We start from the raw sequence: 25,067 nt of genomic DNA on the forward strand, positions 1-25,067 counted from the left end.
CATCAAAATCTACCATGCTGAGCAGTAATAAATCATCTCTGGTCTCAAAACCACTAAGAGCAACCAAACACAACCGATTTATGCTGTCCATAACAAGAGAATCTCCCACAGGATAGAAACATAAACAAGGGAACTCAAAGAATCCCGAGATACACCCAAATGCGGGGCAAAATAAGAAGACACATAAGAATAGTTGGAGACTGGATCGAATAAAATGATGCATTTCTATGACAAACCAGGACAATACTTGTGATGACAGAAACAGAGGCAAAAGCCTTGGTACGGGCAGGAAGGGCATAATATCTAGCCTGGCCTCCCCCTCTAGGGAGACCTCTACCTCCTCGACCTCCACCTCTAGCTGGTTGAGCAGGTAGGGTAGCAACTGGTGTTGTAATCATAGCCTAAGAACTCTGCAGGGCATGTTGTGGCTGAGAAGTCTGTGGAGGTGCACCCCTCCTAAATCTGGGGCAATCCCTCACCATATGGCATGTGTCACCATACTCAAAACAAGCTCTGGTAGGACATGGAAGCTGTGACTCACTCAGGCCAGGTCTGTTGGGCTGACCACTGAAAGCACCCCACAAAGGAGGCACAATAGATACAAGAGGTGCATAATAAGGCTCCTAAGGCCTAGGAGGAGCTGGAATACCATTGGCTGCTGGAAGAGCTGAATGAAAGGGGTGACTTATATAACCCCTACCATGACGAACTACAGCTGGAGCACGGGCACCAAAATAATGGCACGACTCTCGAGACCTCTTGGCCTCCCTCTCTTCTTTATTCCGAGCATGCATACCCTCCACTCTCCTAGCAATGTTCACCACCTGCTAATAAGAAATATCCATCTCCAACTCACGAGCCATGCTTGACCTGATGCTAGAAATGAGCCCCTCAATAAACCAGCGAACCTCCTCGCGAACAGTAGAAACCAAAGCTGGTGCATGTTTAGCCAAGCTAGTGAAACGGATAACATAATCTGAGACAATCATAGTACCCTGACGCAAATTCTCAAACTTTGTGTGCCATGCGTCCCTGAGGCTCTGAGGAACATACTATCTCAGGAACATATCTGAAAACTGAGTCCAAGTCAGGGAAGCTGCATCATCCGGACTGTCTAACTCATAAGTATGCCACCACTCATCAGTGGCTCCTTGAAGCTAGAAGGTAGTGAAGGAAACCCTGCTCGATCGTGATATAGCCATGGTACGGAGGATACGGTAGCACTTCTCTAGAAATCCCAGAGCATCATGTGATGCTAGACCACTGAATACAAGAGGCATGTACTTCTTGAACCTTTCAAGCCTCCGCCACTCATCCTCGAAAGTCGTTGCCCTGTCCTCGGGCTGATCTAGAGCTACAGACTGTACAGGAATAATCTCTGGGACCTGATCAACATGCACTCGCTGCTCAGGAGTGCGGGCGGCGGGAGTCTGTGCTCCTCCCTTGGACTGAGATTTGGCTGTAGCAAGGGGAAGCAACCCTACCTAACCTAGAGTGGTGTACATGCTCATGAACTATGTAAAAGTCTCCTAAAGAGATGGAGTGGTAGTATTAGTAGGCGTATCAGGCGCCTGGGCTCCGGCGGGAACTGCTGGTGGCTCTTCGGTGGTAGCTCGCACGGGTGCTCTGGCTGCACCATGTGCGCGTCCTTGGCCTCTACCCCTTCCCCGACCTCTGATGGCTCTAGTAGGGGGAGCGAGTCCCTGATCATCCCTAGTAGCACGTGTCCTCAACATTTGTGAGAGAATCAAAGCCAGAAGTTTAGAATTGTGATATTAAAAATCTTGCACAACAAAGAATTCAAATGAAGTGGAATTTTCCTAATAGTTACATAGCCTCTCGTAGATAAGTACAGACATCTCCGTACCGATCTGCAAGACTCTAATAAACCCGCTTGTGATTCATGACTCCTATGAACCTAGACTCTAATACCAACTTGTCATGACCCAAGTTCGCCCTCCGTGAACTGTCGTGATGGCACTTAGTCTCTACGACTAGGTAAGCCTACCAATTTCGGAAAGAGAAAACAAATACGAAAAAACTAATAAAAATTGAAGATAATCAAATATAGAAGTGTTTAAGATGCCGCTCGGCGAATACTAATACAAGATCTCAAAAACTGAACAACTTCCCAAAACTCGGAATCTAATAAAATCACAAGCTATGAATACTACATAGTGCTCTAACTCCAGAATGTCTAGATCAAAGTAAATATAGAAGGGTTATAACTACTAGAGAGAATGGAGAGGGACTCTTTGGTCTGTGGACGCGGCAGATATACCTCAAAGTCTCTAAAGAATCGCCTCGCCTAGATGATAGGGTTGAGCCGAAGAACCTAGATTTGCACATGGAAAACATGTGCAGGAAAGGCATGAGTACACCACAGCGGTACTCAATAAGTGCCAAGTCTAACCTCGGTTGGGTAGTGACGAGGAAGGTCAGGTCCCTACTGATTTTAGATGAAAAACAAAGTAAAACAATATAGAATACCACAATATAATTAAGTGCTAACAACATGAAGTAACACATGATAATAAGAATAACAACAACTACAACAAAGAGAGAAAACACAAAGAGAATATAACTCCACACAGCAATAGCAACCAGGAATCTCCTAGGATACCGTCCTATAGTCCCCAAATGAAAATATCCAGTGTATCTCCGGGTGTCGAACCGTAGTCCAACTCATAGTGCGCGGGGCCTACCGGAATACCGATCCATAGTCCCAAATGTAAATACCCAGTACTGGGGGAATCTACGGGGTGCAGTCTCATAGTTCTAATATAAATGTGTAGGGGGATCTACCGGAATACAAATCTGTAGTCCCAAAGTGAACATGCAGGGGATCTCCCGGGATACCATTTCGTAGTCCTAAAATAAACACACAGCGGCAACACGAAGAATATTCAATTCAATCCAAATTTCTTACCAAGGTAAAATAGGTATTTCTAACCTAGCATGCTGCACAGAATTCATTTAAAGTAGTTTGAGCAAGTACGGCAATTAACTCAATTAGACATGCTTTCCTAAGCTAACAGTAGGCTTAAATTGTAAGTAGTATAAACAGGGAAGGAAACATAGTTATAGTTACTTAATGAAAATAGGATTTTCAAAAATTAGCACAAGTACGCACTCATCACCTCATGTACAAGGCATTTCATATATCAACAGTACCAATCCTAAGGGGAGTTCCCCTACACAAGGTTAGACAAGCCACTTACCTCGAACCTGCTCGATCAACTCAATACCACGCTCTTGCCACGAGTATCCGCCTCCAAATAGACCAAATCTATTTAAAGTAATTACATAGTGTAAATATAACTTCAAGTAACTAATTGAACTAATTAATTCGAAGCTAATACGCGAAATTAGAAAAATTGCCCAAAAAGTAGCCTATGTCTCGGAATCGGGCAGAATTTACAAATTCGGAATCCTCACACTCTCACGAGTTCATATATACAGAAATTACTCCTATACGACATCAAAATCTTGATCAAAACTCCAAAATTAGGCCTAAGAGCTTTTCCAAATTTTCTCCAAATTTTCACCCCAAATCCGAATTTAAAGGATGAATTTTAGCATAGATTCGTGGAAATTAATCAAAACCGAGTAAGAATTACTTACTCAAAACACCCAGGTGATAATCTTTCCCAAAACCGCCAATCCCGAGCTCCCAAATCAATTTCTAAGGTTTTGAGACTAAACCCTCATTTCTGCCCCTTTTTTTACCAATGAAACCGCATCTGTGGCTCTACGACCGCACCTGCAGTCCCGCTTCTGCGGAGACCATGTCGCACCTGTGACTTTTCATTAAACCACAATTCCGCACCTGAGACTCTCTTATCGCACCTGTGGCTTCTGGAACCTGGGCCAAAATCTGCTTCTACGGTCCCCAAGCCGCTTATGCGGCACCGCACCCACGGTCTCACACACGCAGGTGCAGTTATGACAGGTTCAACCAACTTAAGATTTCTCCTAAATCCAATTCAACTTTCATTAAGCACCCGAAACTCACCCGAGGGACCCGAGACCTCAACCAAACATGCCAACCAGTCTTAAAACATCATACAAACTTATTCCAACCCTTGAATCATATCAAGAACGCTAAGCCATAAATTGATCTCCAATCCAAGCCTAAGGATTTCCAAAACATCAAAATTCCGCTTTCAATCAAAAAGCCTATCAAACCTTATCCGAATGACCTAAAATTTTGCACACATGTCACATTCAACCCTACAGAGCTACTCCAGCTCTCGGAATTCTATTCCGACCCCTAGATCAAAATCTCACTATCGAACCGGAAACTTCGAAAATTCAACTTTCGTCATTTTAAGCTTAAATAAGCTACGGACCTCCAAAACTCAATCGAACATGCCCCAAGCCCGAAATAACCCAATGGAGCTAACGGAACCAACGGAATTCCATTCCGAGGTCGTTTTTACACTGCTCCGACTACGGTCCAAATTCTAAAGTTTAAACTCTCATTTAGGGACTAAGTGTCCCAAAACACTCCGAAATCCAAAATGAACCTTCCCGACAACATACAATAGCAGAAACAAACACGGGGAATGCAAATAATAGGGGATCGGGGCGTAAATTCTTAAAATGACCGGTCAGGTCATTACAGCTTGTCACCTAGATTTTATCTTTTTAAACACCTTAGGAGAGTCTAGAACTGCCTTAATTAGAGGTCCTAAACACCTCCACGACCACAAGGAATGGACGGGTAATGCACGCATAGAGTACGTTTAATTAGCATCGCTTACATAACCACTAAAGGGAGGGTAACAGGGTAGTAAAAGATATGATGACCTGTGCACTAATACCATGTGTAGCACCCCAACTTGGGGATGATTATCAAGCACTGTACAGAAGTGATCCTGTAGGCTAAAAACCTAGGACCCCTTTTACCCCTTGTTTTAAATGTAATACCAATTTGTTTAATTTGCTTTATCTGTTTATATGACCAATTCACATAATTTGAGTTCGGCCGGGACCCACTATCATGGACCGCGAGGGGTGCCTAACACCTTAAAATCCTCTTCAAACTTGCCTAAGCCCGAGTCCAAAATATTCAAACTAGACTAAAATCGCGAATCCTTATTTTTAAATATCATGCCCAAGTTTTTCGCACATGCGGCTCATTTACCGCATCTGCAGAATTCCGTTTGCTGACAAATTCCGCTTCTGTAGAAATAACTGACCATCCATCGCACCTGTAGTCCAACACATGCACCTGCTCCCCAGGTGGTTTCCATCTTCAGTTGTCTTCAACTTGTGACTGAAAACAGCAAAGTCTAACCTAAATAAAACTTACCCACATCCCGTGAGTGATTCCTTCTTTCTTCCAACTTTGAAAGTACCGATAGATACTATCATAGAAAAAGAAGAGGTGGTCTCTCAGGTGCGAGAACTTCATCGCATCATCCCCTCCTACCCAGCTATTGCTTGCTTTTGCACGCTCGCACCTACGATGAGACATCCATAGGTGCGATTATGACGGCTGAGTTCAACTTCAGCAACCTTCTAATTTCCAGACTTGTTCCGTAAATCACTCAAAATCGGCCCGAAGTCCTCGGGACCACAACCAATCGTACTAATATGTCCCATAACATCATACGAACATAGTCGAATCTTGATATCACTCAAAACAACATCAAAACACAAAATTACCTCCGGATTCATGCATAAGAACTTATAAATTTATGAATTCTTCAAATGATGCCGAAACCTACCAAACCATGTATGAATGACCTCAAATTTTGCACACAAATCAGAAGTGACACCACGAACCTACTCCAACTTCCGAAACCAATCCGACCCCAATATCAAAATTTCCACTACCGGCCAAAACCTTCAAAATTTAAACTTTCGCTAATTAAAGCCTAATTCTGCCATGGACCTCCAAATAACATTCCAGATGCGCTTCTAAGTCAAAAATCACCTCCCAGAGCTAAAGGAACCATAAAAATTCAAATCCGAAGTTGTTTATACATAAGTCAACATTCGGTCAACTTTCCCAACTTAAACCTTCTTAGACTAAGTGTCTCAACTCACTCCAAAATCACTCCAGACCCGAACCAACTAACTCGATACGTCATAATACAGTCGTAAAACACAAAAGAACAGAAAAATAAGGGAACATGGCTACAACTCTCGAAACGACCGGTCGAGTCGTTACAAAAGTCATGCCTTCAGTTTCAATGGAAAGATAGATCATTTAATGAGGAAGATAGATAATCGCAAGGGTGGCTCTTTTCTGGTGGACGTTACACGACGTGTTAAAAGGTGTCTTTTGGAGTATTTAATTGAAATTGTTTTAGTTTGTTCTATTTAGTTGAATAAAAATAAAAGGAAAATTTCAAAAATGGAGAAAATAGATGAACATAAATGCTGGTCTAGGAAGATGCCAAATAACCTTTTTAGCCCCTGTTTTATATATTTATATAAATTATATATTATAAAGAGAAATTTTATTTGTTATTTTCTCAATCATTCAGTAAAAATTTTAAATGATTCCTCATGATCAATTATTCAATACATTGATACCGATTACCATTTCTTTTGTATTAATTAATTTAGCAAACTATTTGACATGTACAAAGACTTTGATTACTTTTGGAAGCAGAACACGCACAACTATGTGGTATCTGACTTGCTGCCCACTTGAAGAGAGCGAGGTCGCCACAATCAACTTTATCACATGTTCCATTAGTTGTGAAAGTTCCGGGGCAAAACTTAAGGTCACCTGACACAAAAACATGAGAAGATTATATCTTAATCGATGAAAATGAAAAGATGGAACAGAAAACATATTTGAAGAATACATTTATACCTAGCGAAGGGTCAAACAAAGCAAAAAATACTGCCATAGAGAGGAGGGAAAGCACAATGTAACTCTTCATGACTCTTGAATTTTGTATGATGTGAAGTATCAATTTGCTGTTATTGATATTCAATAGTTATTACACTTATATAGGCCTCGAAGGAATATATAAGATTACTATATTATTTCAAATAAGATTGGTTATCTGGAAAGAAATTAAGTTACTTGCTAAATACAAGGTTTCAAGTAACTATTTCAATCTCTCATTAAGTACTTACAAAATATCAATTAGAAGCAAAAATTATAAGAACTTGAGAACTTGGAATATTATTCATACTATATTTTATTTACGTAATTTTTATCTTATTATTTACTTACAAATTATTGATGAATATCCTTTATCACATTTTAACAATATAGGTACTGACATGTTCACATTTTTTCTTGGTTGATATTTCTTAAGAATTGAAAAATAAACCATTGAACAAAGAAGAGTAGTATGAAAAACCCAAATTTGAAGGTGTGGCTGTTAGATACAATAATATTTTTATTTATTTAATAATGTATTGAGAGTAGTCTTTTATTTACTTAATTATGTCTTCTAAAACATCTCTTGCGTGCATCAATTATTTGCACATGAAATTTCTTTTTAGCAATAAATGGCATTAAGACTCGAATCAAAGACCTTTGTAGTCAAATAAAATTAGAGTTTGAAATGTTTGATTGTTACACATAAAAGTTTAAGTTGTTAGAGAAAGTACATATTTTTTATTTAATTTATAATTTTTGACATATCTTAATTATCTTTTAGTCTTCATGTTTTCTCGTAATATTCTTGCAGTCGAAGAATAATATTAGTTAATCCTACACCTTTAAGGTCACGAGTACTTTAAATTTTAATTGAAAAATTAATGACGCTACTTAGTTGGCCTTAATGTAATGATGGAGCCTTGCGAGAGGTGGGAACATAATTGGTACTTAGTAATAATATCGAGTGGAGTTGAGTTCAAGTGATGAAAATAATTAATGTTGCAAAAAAATCATAAAGCTGAGAAAAAATTAACTCCCATGTATACTTGAATGTGTTGCTGCTCGTGTCACATGCTAGGTGTCGAGCATGCCTGGGAAGCTAAATAAGCTTGTGTGATTTGTGTTTTCCAAGGTGAGCTCAGGCAGTGTGACAACCCAAAATCCCATCAATGGTCGTGATTTTACCTAATCTCCAAGACAAGATATGTCAATCACGCAATGATATAAAAAAAGAATATAATATGCCTAAAATTACCATAAACAGCGGAAAAAAGCTCCAACAAAGCCAAGATAAAGGTACATAAGTCAAACTCCCGAACCTATGTAATATAGATTCATGAGCTCTAAACTGAATACATAACAAGTCTCTAAAAGTACATTACTATATGAAAGTAATACAATAGTATGAAAATAAAGGAAGAGGACTCCAAGGGTTTGCGACATCCATACACCACTACCTTGAATTATCTCGAACAGTCCAAAGCTCACTCTCGAGGCACGCTGCCTCCATCACCCAGATTTATTGTCACGACCTAAAATCAAATCGTCGTGATCGCGCCTATCGTGGTACTAGGCAAGGCAACTACTCTACCATTTCAACATAACAAAGGCTTAGAAAAAAACCAAAGTAGCTAAATTTAAGGAAAACCCCTTTAAAAATGGAATAAAACTCGTAACTCAATACAAATCTCTCCCAAAATTGGGGTGTCACCAAGTACATGAGCATTTATATAGAGATATAGTCTAATACGCCGTCTAGAGAATAAGAACTGAAACATAAATGAAGATGAGGAGGGAGAGTCATGGTATGCAAATACCATGCAGCTACCTTGATAATCTCCGAAGATCTTGACTCCACAACTCAGCATCTGTCGTGACCGGAATCACCCGAATATGCACACGAGGTGTAGGGTGTAGCTGAGTACAACCAACTCAATAAGTAATAAATCTAACCTTTGGACTGAAAGTAGTGACGAACTCAACCGGTGCAGCTTAATAAAGAAATAATAGTGCAGAAACATAGGCATGCTTTCAAGTTCAACAGTTAAACTCAATACAGTAGGATAGATCAATTCTAAATGACATGAAGAATATAACTTCTTTTACTTCTACATGCCAATGTGCATGCTGTATGTGATGTACCACGCTGAAAGCCTCGTGTGCTCATAGTTTCGAAATGCTCAATCACTCAGTACTGTATATAGCCAATTCGGCCCAAGGAAGATCCATCCCAGAATTTATAGATCTCCATCCCAGAATTTATAGATCAACTGACCAGTAGTCACTCATTACTAGGTAGAGCCAATCCATCCCATGGGGAAGATCCATCCCCGTGTATAAATATTTCGGACAAGATCCATGTCTAAGGAAGATCCATCCCTCAATAAAAATCAACTGCGCTTACTGGGGTGTGTGGACACTCAGGAGGGGCTCCTTCGGCCCAAGCACTATCATAAATAAGTAAAATCTGTTGTGGTGTGCAACTCTCTCTCTCACAGGCTCACAGTATCGTAAAACTGGCCCGATAATGATGATATGATGTAACGATAAATAACAACAGAGACTGAGATATGATATGTAATGCATGAATATGACTGAGTACGAAATTTCAATGAAATCAATAAGTCAATAGAAAGAAACGACCACTATGGGTCCAAACAGTACCAGCATATAGCAAAAATATGACCTCTAGCATGATTGACAGCTCAATTACTTTATCACATGATGAAAACACGGATATAACCAAAATAAATCCACTATAAAGTGCCATGGAATCGACCAGGTAACAATTCTCATAGTGTACGCCCGTACGCCCATTACTTGGCATGTGCGTTGTCGCGCCCCTTTTTCCTTGCGGAGTCCGGGTTCCGACATTCATTGGGAACAACTCATTTCCTTTTGGTAGTTGGGTACGAAATTTGAAGAGTCACCACCTAATGGATTTAAAGTATATTAGGGCACCTAAAGCAAGTAACTAATAAAACCGGTTTGCATTACCAGAGACTTAGGTAGGGGCTTAAAATAACCTTGAGGGGAAGGTATTAGGCACCCCTCGCGGTCCACAATGGTGGGTCCTGACCGAACTCAAATTATGTAATTTAGTCTTATAAATAGATAAACCAAATTAGTCAATTTGGTATTACATTTAAAAAAAAGGGGTCCTAGGGTTTTAGCCTACAAGATCACTTCTGTACAATGCTTGGTAATCTTCCCAAGTTGGGGTGCTACACATAGCATTATCCCACAGGTCATCATATCCTTTACTACCATGTTACCCTCCCCTTAGTGGTTATATAACCGATACTAATTAAATGTACTCTATGCGTGCATTAACCGTCCCTTCCTTTTGGCCTTGGAGGTGTTTAGGACCTCTAATTAAGGAAGTTCTAGACTCTCCTAAGGTGTTTAAAAGGAGAAAATCTAGGAGACAAGCAAAGACAAATAAAACATTCACATAAAGAGGCAATTAAAGGCTCACTTTTACCTCCTCACACAAGCAGACAATAGCACGTCTCAAACAGCAAGATTTCAGATATTGCAAAAGATCCTAGAGCAAGATATCTAGGTGAGAAAATAGAATCTACTTAGTTGTCACGACCCAAATCGATGGGCCTCTATGGGCACTGGTAGCTTACTCGATCGTCGAGTACCAACGTAACGTATCTTTCTTATTACATCATCATATACACGTGACATACGAGCCTAATAGGCCAACATAATTATTTATAAACTCTAAACATGGGCCGACAAAGCCGTACAATCTTTCATGTACACGACATATGTCTACAAGCCTCTAAGATTACATAAATATCATAAAGGTCGGGATAGAGTCCCGCCATACCAAACAATAAACGCTACATCATACTAACCAAACAAGTACCTCCGAAGCAAATGGAGCGCACCAACATCTTCTGCTGAGCTGATAGCCTACTTGGAGAGCTCTCGACCTGTCTATCGGGACCTGCGGGCATGAAACGCAGCATCCCCGGGCAAAGGGATGTCAGTACGAATAATGTGTCGAGTATGTAAGGAACATAAATAAATACATAAGAGACATGGGAGAAATAAAGAGTACATGACTAAACCTGTAAGTCTGAATAACTTTGTAAATCATAAATTACTTTTAGCGTCATGCATATGCATAAGAATGTCATATCGTGCATAGGTACATGTTTCATAACATCATCAACCTCTGAGGGCATCCCGTCATATCATATCGGCCACTGTGGGCAAAATCATCATTGTATACCAGTTGATCAGGTGGTGGTGCGTATATAACGCCATAACCTTTCTCATATCCCATATACATATATATACATACATATATACGCATATATAACACCATTTGATATATATATATATATATATATATATACGCATATATAATGCCGTTTGAATCACATTTCAGCCACTGTGGGCAACATCATCATCATATACTAGCTGATCAGGTGATGGTGCGTATATAACGTCGTAACCTTTTTCCATATCCCATATACATATATATACATACATATATACACGTATATAACACAATTTGGTCACGGGTCAATGTACACGAATGCAATGCATGAAAAGTACGTTAATAAAATATTTCAGAATCGTCATAAGACCATTTTGTCTTGTGCAATATCATAAAGTAAACTTTTTTTTTCTCAATTTTCATATTTTTCTGAGACCCATGAACAGATAATAAAACATTATGACACATGGAAATTCAGGAACGTAGATATCTCTAATACTTCTATGAATAGAGTCATTTATGAAATTTGTGTATCTGCATGTTTCATTCGTATCGTATGGATCATGCCAAAAGAAAGAAGGGATAACCTTAACATACCTGGAGTAGGGAAAAATCCGTATGATATTCTTGGAAAAGATTGTACCGTGCTCTTTTAAAAAAACAAAATCCTGCTATGATTACACTGTATAATTTCGTAGGAGTTCTTTTACTAACCAAGAACTCACGTTGCTATTTTAATATGAAGCCTTCTATGAAATTCCAGAAGTTCTTCTCCAAACCTCCTTTGCTAACACTAGATAATGTAAGCCGGTTGAATTCTTGTCTGCCAAAAATCACACCGTATATCTCTTTCTGGTAGTATGTTATTATTGCATCAAGTAATTTCTTTAGACACTTAAGTAACCCATATATGCTATGTATGGCACCTTTATATGAACATAACAGAGAGAGTAACAAAAGAGCCCAAGAAAATCAGTTTCCAAATTCATTTTGAACCTTGAGGGCTCAATTACTGTTGTATGGGGCTTATGCTCCAAAAGATAAATACGTATTTGTAGGATACTGTCCAAGTGTCTTATTAACATAATGATCTAAAGGCTTATTCACTAAATGAAAGAGAGGGGTTGCCACATTTTGGCTTGTTAGGCCTTAGACTAATATCTTAATTAATTACCCACTAATCCTTAATTAACTAGTTAATCTCCCACTAATCAATAATTAACGAATTGCCCGCATAATTAAGAAAATTGCCTCAACTTAATTAAATACTACACTCTTTTAACATACCTTGTACACCTTACTATCATGGCCATGTAGTACCTTGTATGGCACTAGTCCATAAATACCGGGTATTTTAGCTCGGGCCGTATTTTATCCCAAAATGCCAAACTTTGATAAAATTCATTTTCTTAGACTTGCTCCCCCTTTCACCTTCATAAATTTACTAATCACATGTGAAATAGCATAATCCTTATAATCCCCAAATAATCTTTTCCTTGGACTAATGTCAATTACCTTACGACAAATTCAACATAAAATACTGCAGGGTGCAACACTGTCGTAACGTATTACTGTAGAGCGTAACATCTCTGTAATGTAATACTGCTGGGTAGAACACTGTCGTAACTTAATAATGCATGACGTAACATTATTGTAATATAATACTGCGGGACATAATATTGACGTAATATTGCGGGGTGTAACAGTAGCATCGTGTTAAAGTGAGGCAATATAGACCTAATCAGTTTGCCTACTTATTTTAAGGCTTGCGGAATCTGGCCAATTCACAAATAAAAAAGCATAATTTTATAGTTTGTAGGATTTCAATCGCCCTATAGGCTTGTCTAGGCACGTATCAATGATGTGCTATGAACATGGTATCTAGTCATTAATCAGGAGTGCAGTAAACCAGTAAATAATGTTAAGCAGCCAATTTGGATCATGTAGGCATGATGTCTAGGTGTAATGACTGATTTTAGACATGTAGACACTGGTAGCTGAATGCAGAAATTGGTTTTAAAATCCTACAAGAACGGCATCTAAATGTAGCAATTAGTTTTAAAACCTTATTGAAATGAAGAAAACTGATTTAAACTTTGTGGCATTGGAGACGGATTTTTAAACTTACAGGCATGGTATCTAAAATGCAAGATTGATTTTAAACCCTATAAGCATGGTATCTAAAATGCAGGACTGATTCACAGACATGGTACCTAAATGTACATAAGAAAACATCGCAGCAAACATACAGGTATGGTATCTAGAATGCAAGATTGATTTTTTAATCCTACAGGCATGGCGTCTAAATAAGCGAACATTGTGATAATCTATAAGCATGGTATCTAAATAACAAACATTGCAATAACCTACATGCATGGTATCTAAATAACAAATATTGCAATAACCTATAGGCATGGTTTCTAAGTAAACAAATATTGCAATACCTATGAGCATGATATATGATGTAAGTAAATAATCCTAAGAACATGATCTCTAATACAAGCAAATAGTCATAATAAACCTAAGGACATTATTTTTACTCAGTTTCCCCACAAAAATTATATAACAATCCCTCTATTTTTACTAATTTCCCCAATATCTGTTTACAAGAATTATTATTACAGACCATATGAATTACAGAAGGAACAAACTATGCTATAGGGAGCCTGAATAGAGGCCCAAAGTGAACCTGGAAGTTCCAGGCCTTCAAACAGTCCAAAAATGCCATAATCTCATAGTGCACCCGATGGTATCCTAGTGTGTCAAAGTTCCTATAGGGCCTCAGGGACCCCGGACAATGCTCATACCAGAAAACTTTCAAAGCAACCCTTTGTGAGCAATTTTTGGAAAGCCATCCCCAGAGTGTCAAAGTTCAGAAGAGTCTCATGGACTCCTAGGCAATGCTCACACTAGAGGGGCAAGACCCTAAGGTTTCTAGGAATAGGGGTTGAAAACAGAAGAAAATAGTTTCGGATTCTCAAGAAGTAATAAGCAAGCAGGGTCATCCAATCATTGTAACTCAAACAAAGGTTCCAGCAATCAAATAGTAAACAGAAACTGAATCACTTAAAGTTTCAATTAGTTTACTAGTTGTTACTAGGTGAGCAGACACTAAACAAAGGCATGGCATGCTGGGATCACTCAAACAACCACATTCAAAGGGGTAGTAGGGATAGGGAGCCATATTGGTTAGGAGTCTGTGAGAGGTGAACATTTTAAAATATGATAGAAAGAACATGCTAGTAGAGAAGTAAACAAACATGGGTCCAGTTTAGATATGAGCAAGTATGCAGACTTGTTGAAAGCAGAAGCACATAGGTCTAGCTAAAACAGGAGTAAATACGTTGAAAACAAGACACAAAGGTTCAATCAAACAGGAGTAGACATGCTATTGCAGTAAACATATAGGTTGAACTAAAGTAGACATGCTATTGCAGTAGACACATAGGTTTGATTAAGCAGAAGAAAGGAACGCTAATTATAAGGAAGCACATAGGTTAAATTGAATAGTAGGAAGCATATAGTCTACTTGAATGGTAGTACACATACTGACTAGGAACAATAAGCATGAAGCACATTGGTCTAGTTAGAGATGGGGTGGCTGATATAAAGATCCTACTAATTTAATAAAATGAAAGTGTTGTTGGGAATAGGAAGTACATAAGTTAAATCATACAGAAGTTTGTATGATAGTAAAGTGGGGGCATACCAGTTAAGAATTCAGAGTAGAAGAATGAAGCAAACAAGGTCCAAAGGGTGGCTTCCAGCCAGCTAGACAATGTAGCAGCAAAGAGTAGAAGATTGTGATAGAGGAAGAGATCAAGAACTTTGTATGCTTTCTATGTCTCTGTGTGTGTATTGAACTATTGTTCGTGTCTTTAAAAGGCAGAATGAGAGTGTGTGTATAGAACTTAGGGAGCAGAACAAATAAGGTAAAGAGAATGAAAGTTCAATCAATTAGGGATCAATCAACCAATCACATAATCAATTTCTATAGGGAAGTCCGGGAAAGACCCCTTTAATTGGGGAATAATCAATTAACGGTCATAACAGAGGTTCAATTAAGGCAATGAATCAAAATCATACCATGTAGGGAGCCAGTAAAAATCCCCAAACTACTGTCAACTAATTAAGGCAACTAAGAAAAGATAGGGAAGCAGGTCACAAATAAGGAAGCCAGTAAAATCCCAGCACGCTGATTTTAACAGGCCAATTAATAAGAAATATCGGTAAAAATCTTCAAAGAGTACTGATTTCTTAGGAAAGAATTATTTGAGTCCTTAAATAGGAATCAACCAAGTAAGAATCCCAAAGGGTTATGATTTAAACAAGAAAGAAGATCGTTCAAATCCTTAACAAAAATCAATCAAGTAAAAAATTCCACAAAATACTGATTTTAACAGGGAAAATCATTTAGGCCTCTAAAGAATAAGTTAATACGACTGGCTCACATAGATAAACATAATATCGAAACAGAATCGAAGAAATCAGTATAACACACAGAATCATCTAGGGTTTGAGCATGCATGCAAATATTAGTCAAGATAGTGAAGAAACAATTAATAAAAACATTGAGAAGTTAGAAAAAATCTTTGAAGAAAAGTCTAGGATGAACCCTAATTTCTGAAAGAGTAAACGAAGTCGAAACAATTAATTAAACCAAGAGATTTTTAAAGGAAAACATCCAATAATACTCGAATCACTTCAGATCTATAAATATCTGAGAAGATTCAAACAGTAGTGAAACTAGGGTTTTCAGAAAATAGTAGAGATGAAGAGAATCGATCAAAAACTCGCGGATTCGTACTAGAAACAAGAGGAAATCCATACTCACAAACGAAAACGGCCTGAGACATATCAATAAACAACTTTCAAGCCAGAACAGGTTGGATTTCCATGAGATCTTCGAATCATGAAATCAAACAGCCAGAGGGCACAGGAGACCGGTAATGGTCGGAGAACGCACGGAAACACCATAGAAGGGTTGTTCCCGCTGGTGACGGCGATTAGGGTTAGGGTGAGTTGAGAGAGAATTGAAGAGATGAGGGATTCAAGGGCGGCAGTGTGTAACAAATGAGTTGGGTTAGGGGGTCATTTGGGTTAAAAAGGGTAAGAAGGAATGGGGGCCGTTGATCTCAGAGATCAACGGCTAGGATTAGAAGGGGTTTCGGTCGGGTTTGATTTAATTGGGTTAGGTTTGTTTTGAATTGGGCTTGGGTTAATTAAATTTGATTGTGGGGTTTCCGATTTTGGGTTTTAATTAGGGGCTATTTTCTAGACTTGTTCCGTAAATCACTCAAAATCGGCCCGAAGTCCTCGGGACCACAACCAATCGTACTAATATGTCCCATAACATCATACGAACATAGTCGAATCTTGATATCACTCAAAACAACATCAAAACACAAAATTACCTCCGGATTCATGCCTCAGAACTTATAAATTTCTGAATTCTTCAAATGATGCCGAAACCTACCAAACCATGTATGAATGACCTCAAATTTTGCACATAAATCAGAAGTGACACCACGAACCTACTCCTACTTCCGAAACCAATCCGACCCCAATATCAAAATTTCCACTACCGGCCAAAACCTTCAAAATTTAAACTTTAGCTAATTAAAGCCTAATTCTGCCATGGACCTCCAAATAACATTCCAGATGCGCTTTTAAGTCAAAAATCACCTCCCAGAGCTAAAGGAACCATAAAAATTCAAATCCGAAGTTGTTTATACATAAGTCAACATTCGGTCAACTTTCCCAACTTAAACCTTCTTAGACTAAGTGTCTCAACTCACTCCAAAATCACTCCAGACCCGAACCAACTAACTCGATACGTCATAATACAGTCGTAAAACACAAAAGAACAGAAAAATAAGGGAACATGGCTACAACTCTCGAAACGACCGGTCGAGTCGTTACAAAAGTCATGCCTTCAGTTTCAATGGAAAGATAGATCATTTAATGAGGAAGATAGATAATCGCAAGGGTGGCTCTTTTCTGGTGGACGTTACACGACGTGTTAAAAGGTGTCTTTTGGAGTATTTAATTGAAATTGTTTTAGTTTGTTCTATTTAGTTGAATAAAAATAAAAGGAAAATTTCAAAAATGGAGAAAATAGATGAACATAAATGCTGGTCTAGGAAGATGCCAAATAACATTTTTAGCCCCTATTTTATATATTTATATAAATTATATATTATAAAGAGAAATTTTATTTGTTATTTTCTCAATCATTCAGTAAAAATTTTAAATGATTCCTCATGATCAATTATTCAATACATTGATACCGATTACCATTTCTTTTGTATTAATTAATTTAGCAAACTATTTGACATGTACAAAGACTTTGATTACTTTTGGAAGCAGAACACGCACAACTATGTGGTATCTGACTTGCTGCCCACTTGAAGAGAGCGAGGTCGCCACAATCAACTTTATCACATGTTCCATTAGTTGTGAAAGTTCCGGGGCAAAACTTAAGGTCACCTGACACAAAAACATGAGAAGATTATATCTTAATCGATGAAAATGAAAAGATGGAACAGAAAACATATTTGAAGAATACATTTATACCTAGCGAAGGGTCAAACAAAGCAAAAAATACTGCCATAGAGAGGAGGGAAAGCACAATGTAACTCTTCATGACTCGTGAATTTTGTACGATGTGAAGTATGAATTTGTTGTTATTGATATTCAATAGTTATTACACTTATATAGGCCTCGAAGGAATATATAAGATTACTATATTATTTCAAATAAAATTGGTTATCTGGAAAGAAATTAAGTTACTTGCTAAATACAAGGTTTCAATTAACTATTTCAATCTCTCATTAAGTACTTACAAAATATCAATTAGAAGCAAAAATTATAAGAACTTGAGAACTTGGAATATTATTCATACTATATTTTATTTACGTAATTTTTATCTTATTATTTACTTATAAATTATTGATGAATATCCTTTATCACATTTTAACAATATAGGTACTGACATGTTCACATTTTTTCTTGGTTGATATTTCTTAAGAATTGAAAAATAAACTATTGAACAAAGAAGAGTAGTATGAAAAACCCAAATTTGATGGTGTGGCTGTTAGATACAATAATATTTTTATTTATTTAATCATGTATTGAGAGTAGTCTTTTATTTACTTAATTATGTCTTCTAAAACATCTCTTGCATGCGTCAATTATTTGCACATGAAATTTCTTTTTAGCAACAAATGGCATTAAGACTCGAATCAAAGACCTTTGTAGTCAAATAAAATTAGAGTTTGAAATGTTTGACTGTTACACATAAAAGTTTAAGTTGTTAGAGAAAGTACATATTTTTTATTTAATTTATAATTTTGACATATCTTAATTATCTTTAAGTATTCATGTTTTCTCGTAATATCCTTGCAGTCGAAGAATAAAATTAGTTAATCCTACACCTTTAAGGTCACGAGTACTTTAAATTTTAATTGAAAAATTAATGACGCTACTTAGTTGGCCTTAATGTAATGATGGAGCCTTGCGAGAGGTGGGAACATAATTGGTACTTAGTAATAATATCGAGTGGAGTTGAGTTCAAGTGATGAAAATAATTAATGTTGCAAAAAAATCATAAAGCTGAGAAAAAATTAACTCCCATGTATACTTGAATGTGTTGCTGCTCGTGTCACATGCTAGGTGTCGAGCATGCCTGGGAAGCTAAATAAGCTTGTGTGATTTGTGTTTGCCAAGGTGAGCTCCGGCAGTGTGACAACCCAAAATCCCATCAATGGTCGTGATTTTACCTAATCTCCAAGACAAGATATGTCAATCACGCAATGATATAAAAAAAGAATATAATATGCCTAAAATTACCATAAACACCGGAAAAAAGCTCCAACAAAGCCAAGATAAAGGTACATAAGTCAAACTCCCGAACCTATGTAATATAGATTCATGAGCTCTAAACTGAATACATAACAAGTCTCTAAAAGTACATTACTATATGAAAGTAATACAATAGTATGAAAATAAAGGAAGAGGACTCCAAGGGTTTGCGGCATCCATACACCACTACCTTGAATTCTCTCGAACAGTCCAAAGCTCACTCTCGAGGCACGCTGCCTCCATCACCCAGATTTGTTGTCACCACCTATAACCTAATCGTCGTGATCGCGCCTATCGTGGTACTAGGCAAGGCAACTACTCTACCATTTCAACATAACAAAGGCTTAGAAAAAAACCAAAGTAGCTAAATTTAAGGAAAACCCTTTAAAAATGGAATAAAACTCGTAACTCAATACAAATCTCTCCCAAAATTGGGGTGTCACCAAGTACATGAGCATTTATATAGAGATATAGTCTAATACGCCGTCTAGGGAATAAGAACTGAAACATAAATGAAGATGAGGAGGGAGAGTCATGGTATGCAAATACCATGCAGCTACCTTGATAATCTCCGAAGATCTTGACTCCACAACTCAGCATCTGTCGTGACCGGAATCACCCGAATATGCACACGAGGTGTAGGGTGTAGCTGAGTACAACCAACTCAATAAGTAATAAATCTAACCTTTGGACTGAAAGTAGTGACGAACTCAACCTGTGCAGCTTAATAAAGAAATAATAGTGCAGAAACATAGGCATGCTTTCAAGTTCAACAGTTAAACTCAATACAGTAGGATAGATCAATTCTAAATGACATGAAGAATATAACTTCTTTTACTTCTACATGCCAATGTGCATGCTGTATGTGATGTACCACGCTGAAAGCCTCGTGTGCTCATAGTTTCGAAATGTTCAATCACTCAGTACTGTATATAGCCAATTCGACCCAAGGAAGATCCATCCCAGAATTTATAGATCTCCATCCCAGAATATATAGATCAACTGACCAGTAGTCACTCATTACTGGGTAGAGCCAATCCATCTCGTGGGGAAGATCCATCCCCGTGTATAAATATTTCGGACAAGATCCATGTCTAAGGAAGATCCATCCCTCAATAAAAATCAACTGCGCTTACTGGGGTGTGTGGACACTCCGGAGGGGCTCCTTCGGCCCAAGCACTATCATAAATAAGTAAAACCCGTTGTGGTGTGCAACTCTCTCTCTCTCACGGGATCACAGTATCGTGAAACTGGCCCGATAATGATGATATGATGTAACAATAAATAACAACAGAGACTGAGATATGATATGTAATGCATGAATATGACTGAGTACGAAATTTCAATGAAATCAAAAAGTCAATAGAAAGAAACGACCATTATGTGTCCAAACAGTACCAGCATATAGCAAAAATATGACCTCTAGCATGATTGACAGCTCAATTACTCTATCACATGATGAAAACACGGATATAACCAATATAAATCCACTATAAAGTGCCATGGAATCGACCAGGTAACAATTCTCATAGTGTACGCCCGTACGCCCAGTACTTGGCATGTGCGTTGTCGCGCCCTTTTTTCCTTGCGGAGTCCGGGTTCCGATATTCATTGGGAACAACTCATTTCCTTTTGGTAGTTGGGTACGAAATTTGAAGAGTCACCACCTAATGGATTTAAAGTATATTAGGGCACCTAAAGCAAGTAACTAATAAAACCGGTTTGCATTACCAGAGACTTAGGTAGGGGCTTGAAATAACCTTGAGGGGAAGGTATTAGGCACCCCTCGCGGTCCACAATGGTGGGTCCTGACCGAACTCAAATTATGTAATTTAGTCTTATAAATAGATAAAGCAAATTAGACAATTTGGTATTACATTTTAAAAAAGGGGTCCTAGGGTTTTAGCCTACAAGATCACTTCTGTACAATGCTTGGTAATCTTCCCAAGTTGGGGTGCTACACATAGCATTATCCCACAAGTCATCATATCATTTACTACCATGTTACCCTCCCCTTAGTGGTTATATAACCGATGCTAATTAAATGTACTCTATGTGTGCATTACCCATCCCTTCCTTGTGGCCTTGGAGGTGTTTAGGACCTCTAATTAAGGAAGTTCTAGACTCTCCTAAGGTGTTTAAAAGGAGAAAATCTAGGAGACAAGCAAAGACAAATAGAACATTCACATAAAGAGGCAACTAAAGGCTCACTTTTACCTCCTCACACAAGCAGACAATAGCACGTCTCAAACAGCAAGATTTCAGATATTGCAAAAGATCCTAGAGCAGGATATCTAGGTGAGAAAATAGAATCTACTTAGTTGTCACGACCCAAATCGATGGGCCTCTATGGGCACTGGTAGCTTACTCGATTGTCGAGTACCAACGTAACGTATCTTTCTTATTACATCATCATATACACGTGACATACGAGCCTAATAGGCCAACATAATTATTTATAAACTCTAAACATGGGCCGACAAAGCCGTACAATCTTTCATGTACACGACATATGTCTACAAGCCTCTAAGATTACATAAATATCATAAAGGTCGGGATAGAGTCCCGCCATACCAAACAATAAACGCTACATCATACTAACCAAACAAGTACCTCCGAAGCAAATGGAGCGCACCAACATCTTCCGCTGAGCTGATAGCCTACTTGGAGAGCTCTCGACCTGTCTATCGGGACCTGCGGGCATGAAACGCAGCATCCCCGGGCAAAGGGATGTCAGTACGAATAATGTGTCGAGTATCTAAGGAACATAAATAAATACATAAGAGACTTGGAAGAAATAAAGAGTACATGACTCAACCTGTAAGTCTGAATAACTTTGTAAATCATAAATTACTTTTAGCGTCATGCATATGCGTAAGAATGTTATATCGTGCATAGGTATATGTTTCATAACATCATCAACCTCTGAGGGCATCCCGTCATATCATATCGGCCACTGTGGGCAAAATCATCATTGTATACCAGTTGATCAGGTGGTGGTGCGTATATAACGCCATAACCTTTCTCATATCCCATATACACCATAACCTTTTCCCATATCCCATATACATATATTTACATATATACGCGTATATAATGCCGTTTGAATCACATTTCAGCCACTGTGGGCAACATCATCATCGTATACCAGCTGATCAGGTGATGGTGCGTATATAACGTCGTAACCTTTTTCCATATCCCATATACATATATATACATACATATATACACGTATATAACACAATTTGGTCACGGGTCAATGTACACGAATGCAATGCATGAAAAGTACGTTAATAAAATATTTCGGAATCGTCATAAGACCATTTTGTCTTGTGCAATATCATAAAGTAAACTTTTTTTTTCTCAATTTTCATATTTTTCTGAGACCCATGAACAGATAATAAAACATTATGACACATGGAAATTCAGGAACGTAGATATCTCTAATACTTCTATGAATAGAGTCATTTATGAAATTTGTGTATCTGCATGTTTCATTCGTATCGTATGGATCATACCAAAAGAAAGAAGGGATAACCTTAACATACCTGGAGTAGGGAAAAATCCGTATGATATTCTTGGAAAAGATTGTACCGTGCTCTCTTAAAAAAACAAAATCCTGCTATGATTACACTGTATAATTTCGTAGGAGTTCTTTTACTAACCAAGAACTCACGTTGCTATTTTAATATGAAGCCTTCTATGAAATTCCAGAAGTTCTTCTCCAAACCTCCTTTGCTAACACTAGATAATGTAAGCCGGTTGAATTCTTGTCTGCCAAAAATCACACCGTATATCTCTTTCTGGTAGTATGTTATTATTGCATCAAGTAATTTCTTTAGACACTTAAGTAATCCATATATGCTATGTATGGCACCTTTATATGAACATAACAGAGAGAGTAACGAAAGAGCCCAAGAAAATCAGTTTCCAAATTCATTTTGAACCTTGAGGGCTCAATTAGTGTTGTATGGGGCTTATGCTCCAAAAGATAAATACGTATTTGTAGGATATTGTCCAAGTGTCTTATTAACATAATGATCTAAAGGCTTATTCACTAAATGAAAGAGAGGGGTTGCCACATTTTGGCTTGTTAGGCCTTAGACTAATATCTTAATTAATTACCCACTAATCCTTAATTAACTAGTTAATCTCCCACTAATCAATAATTAACGAATTGCCCGCATAATTAAGAAAATTGCCTCAACTTAATTAAATACTACACTCTTTTAACATACCTTGTACACCTTACTATCATGGCCATGTAGTACCTTGTATGGCACTAGTCCATAAATATCGGGTATTTTAGCTCGGGCCGTATTTTATCCCAAAATGCCAAACTTTGATAAAATTCATTTTCTTAGACTTGCTCCCCCTTTCACCTTCATAAATTTACTAATCACGTGTGAAATAGCATAATCCTTATAATCCCCAAATAATCTTTTCCTTGGACTAATTTAGTCAATTACCTTACGACAAATTCAACATAAAATACTGCAGGGTGCAACACTGTCGTAACGTATTACTGTAGAGCGTAACATCTCTGTAATGTAATACTGCTGGGTAGAACACTGTCGTAACTTAATACTGCATGACGTAACATTATTGTAATATAATACTGCGGGACATAATATTGACGTAATATTGCGGGGTGTAACAGTAGCATCGTGTTAAAGTGAGGCAATATAGACCTAATCAGTTTGCCTACTTATTTTAAGGCTTGCGGAATCTGGCCAATTCACAAATAAAAAAAGCATAATTTTATAGTTTGCAGGATTTCAATCGCCCTATAGGCTTGTCTAGGCACGTATCAATGATGTGCTATGAACATGGTATCTAGTCATTAATCAGGAGTGCAGTAAACCAGTAAATAATGTTAAGCAGCCAATTTGGATCCTGTAGGCATGATGTCTAGGTGTAATGACTGATTTTAGACATGTAGACACTGGTAGCAGAATGCAGAAATTGGTTTTAAAATCCTACAAGAACGGCATCTAAATGTAGCAATTAGTTTTAAAACCTTATTGAAATGAAGAAAACTGATTTAAACTTTGTGGCATTGGAGACGGATTTTTAAACTTACAGGCATGGTATCTAAAATGCAAGATTGATTTTAAACCCTATAGGCATGGTATCTAAAATGCAGGACTGATTCACAGACATGGTACCTAAATGTACATAAGCAAACATCGCAGCAAACATACAGGTATGGTATCTAGAATGCAAGATTGATTTTTTAATCTTACAGGCATGACGTCTAAATAAGCGAACATTGTGATAATCTATAAGCATGGTATCTAAATAACAAACATTGCAATAACCTACATGCATGGTATCTAAATAACAAATATTGCAATAACCTATAGGCATGGTTTCTAAGTAAACAAATATTGCAATACCTATGAGCATGATATATGATGTAAGTAAATAATCCTAAGAACATGATCTCTAATACAAGCAAATAGTCATAATAAACCTAAGGACATGATTTTTACTCAGTTTACCCACAAAAATTATATAACAATCCCTCTATTTTTACTAATTTCCCCAATATCTGTTTACAAGAATTATTATTACAGACCATATGAATTACAGAAGGAACAAACTATGCTATAGGGAGCCTGAATAGAGGCCCAAAGTGAACCTGGAAGTTCCAGGCCTTCAAACAGTCCAAAAATGCCATAATCTCATAGTGAACACAATGGTATCCTAGTGTGTCAAAGTTCCTATAGGGTCTCAGGGACCCCGGACAATGCTCATACCAGAAAACTTTCAAAGCAACCCTTTGTGAGCAAGTTTTGGAAAGCCATCCCCAGAGTGTCAAAGTTCAGAAGAGTCTCATGGACTCCTAGGCAATGCTCACACTAGAGGGGCAAGACCCTAAGGTTTCTAGGAATAGGGGTTGAAAACAGAAGAAAATAGTTTCGGATTCTCAAGAAGTAATAAGCAAGCAGGGTCATCCAATCATTGTAACTCAAACAAAGGTTCCAGCAATCAAATAGTAAACAGAAACTGGATCACTTAAAGTTTCAATTAGTTTACTAGTTGTTACTAGGTGAGCAGACACTAAACAAAGGCATGGCATGCTGGGATCACTCAAACAACCAC

The sequence above is a fragment of the Nicotiana tabacum genome, chromosome 6, assembly GCF_000715075.1.
Source record: "Nicotiana tabacum cultivar K326 chromosome 6, ASM71507v2, whole genome shotgun sequence".
Lineage (NCBI taxonomy): Eukaryota > Viridiplantae > Streptophyta > Magnoliopsida > Solanales > Solanaceae > Nicotiana > Nicotiana tabacum.